This window comes from Bactrocera dorsalis, chromosome 5 (genome assembly GCF_023373825.1).
Source record: "Bactrocera dorsalis isolate Fly_Bdor chromosome 5, ASM2337382v1, whole genome shotgun sequence".
Lineage (NCBI taxonomy): Eukaryota > Metazoa > Arthropoda > Insecta > Diptera > Tephritidae > Bactrocera > Bactrocera dorsalis.
The window spans coordinates 9,317,786-9,323,785 of NC_064307.1; the positions used below are offsets into that span (position 1 = coordinate 9,317,786).

Here is a 6,000-nt window from a genome sequence, read left to right on the forward strand (position 1 = left end):
ACATTCGCTTAGAAACACATTATTTGTTTCTTCTTCACACAGTTCTTATTGTTATATATTTATTTGTTGCATGCAACATTCTAGGAACTGTGCTTTAAATGCGTATAAGTTGGCAAGAAATTCTGCTGAACATGTTTTATTTATCTGCTGGCATGGAAAGTGGGTTAAATTTTTTTTGAAAAATTTTCATACTCCTTTTGAGCTCTCCGAGCCGTTCGATACCAAACGAGGTTTCGGACAAGGAGACTTCCTAGCGTGCGACTTTTCTCTTGGAGAAAATAATTCGAGCTGCAGATCTGAATAGAGAAGGTACCATCTTCTATAAGAGTGTCCAGCGATGATATTGATATCTCTACAATCTCCTGTCATCAAACAAACAGTCGTCACACTCGCGGCTAGGCTCCCTCGTCACTGTTGACAGTCATAACTTCGAAGTCGTAGACAATTTCGCCTATCTTGGAAGCAATATAAACATCAACAAAATGTCATCGGAGAATAACTCTTGCCAACAGGCGCTGCTTTGGACTGAGTAGGCAATTCAGAAGTTAAGTCCTCTCTCGACGAGCAAAGACCAAACTTTAGAAGTCACTCATTATTCAGGCATAAGGATAACAACATCTTATGAGTCGGCGTTACGAGTTTTTGAGAGGATGGCGAGGCCCCCCCAATGGATGAAAACACTACAGCTCTGAGAGTATTAGACGAAGTACTCGCCGGGGAAGCAGAGGAAGACCTCCATTTCGTTGGAATGACTAGGTGGAAAAGGACTTGGCTATCACCGTGGCGAGCTGACTCGCTTTAGCGATATCCGTCTGTCTGTCTGTCTGAACGCAAACTGTTCACTCAGTTTTCGAGAAATCGATTTTAAATTTTAAACACGTTCTTTTCTACCCAAGCTGCTTATTCTTCGGAAACCCGCTAATGGATAACATACTATGAGTCATCAAAAGAAAGTTCTTGTACGGAAAACTTTGTATTTGACGAGCTGTTCTCGCGACATTTGGTATGGATTAGTTCCCGACAACACTGTAATCTCCGCTTTAATGTAAGGTCATGGCTTCAGTATCCGAAGTTTTGATTTTTATGTCTTTCAGGTGAAAGCGAGAAAGATATTGGAATAACTGGAATTTGTTGAAGGAATCCTGTACTATGAGCATTATCTTGAAGCTTTAGTTGTCCCATTTGAATTTCCTAATTATGTAAATGCTAATCAATTAAATAATGCTAATAGAAAGCATAATTAACATTACTTCTGGGCTGTTAGGAGCACTTTGTTTTATTATATATATCGGGCTCCAGTTAAGTTCTATAGCGAGCGAGTCGTGATTCATTCGACGTTCAACCCCGGTTCTAAGTACTTCTTCACGCATTTTTAAAGTTTCCAATCTTATTGCTTTGTTAGCTGCACTCTTTATATAGCTGAATGAAACTTTTGTTTTCCAGAGCATTTTTATTTATTTATGAATCGTGCCGTTTTCACTACAGCGCCAGTTTTTGCAATATTTGCCATGCCTCCCATGTTTATTTGCATTGCTGACATGAAACTCGCTGTTTTTGTTGACTTGTGGGCGGATGTTATTCGTGTTCGGCTTGAAGTTCTATTGTAGGCCAGCATACATGTAGTTGTTGTAAATTGTATTTAATTAGTGGAAGTTTTTTCGGACAACAAACTGTCAGGCGAATATGCACAGGTGGTTGTATGGATTGGTAGAGAGGAGTTTAAGATTTTTTTTTTATTTATTCAAAATATTATCACAGTTTGGCGAAAATATTATCATTCGAGGGAAGTGAGAGACTCATTGATCATACAAGAAATTTCTTATTTCATTCATTACATATTTTTTTTTGGTCTGACGTTAAAATGGTATTTTTTACGATATTTGTTTTGGAAATATGCTTTGCTCGGTCATAAGTTTATCTTGCGATTTTTGACATTGGAAAAAAAATTGTTTGCTTTAAAGTTTGTGTTTCTAATGGAATTATGGTGTCAAAATCGTTGAAAAGTAAATTTGGCGTCTACTTTATCACGAGCGGCACAAAACATTCTCTGTTAATGACGGCATCGGAGTAGTGGAGGATCTCAACATTTTTTGTCAATCTTTTGGTTAATGTTTTGAGCATAAAGCTTCTTCACGTAGAGACGAGTAAATCGCTGAACTGTCGATGGTACTGAGGACCATCCTAGTCGAGGCTTACAGACAAGTGTATGGAAAATTGGCGCTCTTTTATTAACTTCTGTCTCTTATTTTGAAAATGATGTTAATGTTGTTCGTTGGTTTGACCACTTTTTCGACAAACAGAACTTTTGATTAGTGAAATTTGGAATGTTTTCGTATTCAACTACCTTTTAAGCAATGCAATACTTTTACCAATCTCAGCTTTGACATTTTGGAAACCTCTGATTTATCCAAAGAAAAGTTACAGGTGTGATCTAATGCTGCTGGGGAAGTGTAGAAGAATATTTTTCCAAAAGTTTAAGCCACTTTTACTTCCTCCGAATATTTTACGCAATTTATAGGTAATCCATGTAGATGTAATTTTTTCAAGAGTCGATCACGCGTGAGTGATATCAAGCTGTCATGTTATTTTTTGTTCAGTATTGTTTGGCATTTTATCATGATTCGGCGCCTTCCATAGGAACTCGGACAGACTTATAGTACGACTTGGCGCATTTTACATCGAGATCTTTAATTGAAAGCTTACAAAATGCAGTTTGTGCAAGTTTGTGTGTGAAGTCGCTCGATCTTCCCTAGTGACTTTACTTTGCTCTATAGGCTCTTGAAAAGTTCCTGGAGAATCCGACGTTTTCGAGCCAAATTTAGTTCAGCAATGAGATCCACTTCTAGATCAATGGGTATGTAAACAAGCAAAATTGACACATTTGGGACGACCCTGAAGAGATTCAAAAGCTGTCATTTCCACCAAAAAATATGACGGTTTGGTGTGGTTTGTGGGGCGGTGGAATCATCAGTCCATTATTTCTTCAAAAATGATAATCGTCAATGACGACTGTTATCACACCATAATAACCGTCTACTTGATGCATGAAATTGAAACACATGATCTCGGCGACATTAGCTTTCAACAAGACGGCCACACTTCACACACATCGTATCATCAATGGATTTATTGCGAGAATACTGCGGTTACCAAGATCGTGTTTTATCACACCGTTAGACATTTTCCTGTGGGTCTAAAGTCTTTGCTGACAATCCAACTTTGTAAAATATCGACAGGCTCGAACGAATCATCGAAAATTGGACTGAACCGATGGACCATCTGAGCCGCAGCCAACATGTGAAAGAGATAATTTTCAAAAAATAAATGCCGAAGAATGTTCTTTCGAATGTAAAAGATGAAAATTTTTCCCCCAATTGAGGTTTCTGTGTTTTTTCGAAAAAGAAATCTCGGAATGGATCACGGTTTACAAATAGTAAAACAGAGTAATTAAACTACACTCTATATGACCCTAAAGTAACATAAAAGCAACATCCTACGTACAAAAACTAGAAAGACTGAATTTGGAATTGCCAAAACTGCAAAACACGCGAATATAGAAATATTAACAATATTTTATATTTTTATTAAATGTAATACGCTGAAAAGCCTTTTATTGCCTTAATATTCTTAACACGAATACACACTCTTTCAGTCTTTTCTACCAACACAACTGCCAGTATAAGCAAGAAGCTGCGTTTAAAGATGACCGCTCGGCTTAATTTCTTACCTTAAGTTAGCAATGCTATTATTTAGTGCCTTCTATTCTAGTGGCTCGCTGCAATAATATATTTCGTTCATTCCACATGCAATTCAACAGCGGGACATTTTTTGTTGCATGCAACACACACTGCAATAGAATGAATGCACTCCGTTTGTGATGGCCACGGAGCGTGTGAATGCAGCACCGAGTGCAACAGGTTTTTCCGGAGCGCGGACACAAAAACAAATACAGACACACAGCAACAACACACATACACTGATACACTTGTAAGGCCGTGTTGCATGTGTTTATGTGTCAAACTCGTTTAATGGAAGTTTTGCAACATTTTCCATTTATTTTGTATTTATTGCATTTATTTGTTTTTTTTGTTTGTTGCAACCGCAACAATACACACGTATTTTAGCACTAGCTGTGGCGACGGCGGGGCTTACGGCGCGAAGCAGCTGGACTGGCTGGTTGGAGACTTGGAGTTACATTGGTTAGTGTGGCTGGCGCAGTGGCCGATGGGCTCGTTGAATGCCAGCTTAGCCGGTTACAATATGTTGTTGTTGTTATTATTGTTGTGTGAGTGTGTAACTTGGCAGCTAGCGCAGTTGTTGCAATTTGCACTTTTTGTTTAATTTATTGGAGTAACAACACTTCAAACTGGTGGAAAAATATGCGTGCACTTTATTTTTTATTGGAAAGCACTAAATTATTATTATTTTTTAATTTTATTTTTTTATAATTTTTTTTTATTTAAAATTCATCAAAAAAAATAAACTTAGTTATTTAATATTATATTTTTCTAATTATTAGCACTAAGTTATTGTAGAAAACACAGTGTGCCACCGCTTGGCTACTTGACTTGCCAAAAACTCACTTTGCGGCATCAACACTCCAACTGAAACGAATAGACGCTTTCGAATGCTCAACAATTGTCTTGCGTACGCGCACGTTAACACTCGCAGACTCGTCGTAATGGACTAAAAAGAACATAAATTTTATGCACATTCAATCTGCTCGATATCAACAGAGGCCCCAACTGCCACTACCACTACTTCGTTGGCGATGGCGCTGGCGACGCCAAACATAATGTCGACGCCAGCACCGCTGACAGCGACAGCGAACAGCGACCAAGCAGCGAACCACTCAGAAACAGTTTATAATTGTCAGCTACACGAGCACTATGCACCAGTCTGCTGGCACTATCTCCATGCCGTTAACGGCAGCAGCAGCGAGCACTGCTAAGCAGTAATAATTGTGTAAACAGCGACGTCAACTGCACAGCTCATCGCGACAGCGTCGACTTTTATCTCCACTACCACAATGTGGGCTTGTGTGTGTGTGCCTTGTGGAAGGTATCTTCTAATTGCCGACCAGCTGTGCATCCAACTACACCAACAGCATACAAATTCTACATTGGCTACAAGTGTCTTTTGTATCTATGAGATACAATTGCGTTCCATTTGTTTGAGCTGAGAACGACGCTCTCAGCGCAGCGCAATGTGGAATGCATTGTAGTGTGCAAGCGCAACGCAATGCTGATTATTTGAACGGCCTTCCGCATTAGAATTGCCTTTAGCGTTGGCTCTCTCGCTTATCTTGCTCCCCGCTCTCGGTAGCACTCCGTGTGTTGGTGTCGTTTTTGTTTCCAGTTTCCACACGTTCCAATGCTTGACTTTTGTGTGATATCAAAACAAGTTTGACCGCAGCAGACTATGAACGACCGCACTTTGGTCGGTGGATGACTTTTGATAAGATACTTAGTTGCCTTGGCGCTCATGCCTATAGTGTATAAAGGACAAAGAAATGTGAAGTGAGTTATATAAGTAATTATAGTCGAAATACCTTTCCATTGACTAATGTGAACGGCGTTAGTAATCCCCAGGCTCTAGAAATCGCTATGTTCTATATAAGTATTTGAGTTTACAGAGCAGTGATATCACAAGTTCAATGAAGTAAACAAGTTCGGTTGGGTCTGTGGATTTGCTCGAAGAATGGATACAACTTTTTCAGGCCAATTCAGTTTCTGAAGCTTACTCATATGAAATCAAACCGCCATGGATTTATAAAGATTCCGAAGACTTGTAGCCCCGAACTGGGGAGACCATTAATGAAACGTCCCAATGAAGGAATGTCATCTCAGCTTTTTTCTACTTACCATTTGATAAATATCTTCCTTTAATAGACTATGAAGAGCGTAATCAAAGGAAGTCCATCTTGAAAACGGTTATCTGCTTATGTGACCGGGAATACCACTCCCCAGGTAGATGTACTTCATGAAATTCTTTGACTGG

General features: G+C 39.1%; 1 protein-coding gene across 1 annotated transcript in view; it reads right to left on the bottom strand.

Moving 5' to 3' along the window:
* The window catches only part of LOC105231387 (uncharacterized), a 59,805-nt gene extending 55,103 nt beyond the window's left edge, over positions 1 to 4,702 (bottom strand). The window contains exon 1 of the mRNA XM_011212671.4: positions 3,728 to 4,702. The gene's annotated coding sequence lies outside the window, so the exon portion shown is untranslated. The remainder of the gene's footprint in view (positions 1 to 3,727) is intronic.
* Positions 4,703 to 6,000: the final 1,298 nt, after the last annotated feature.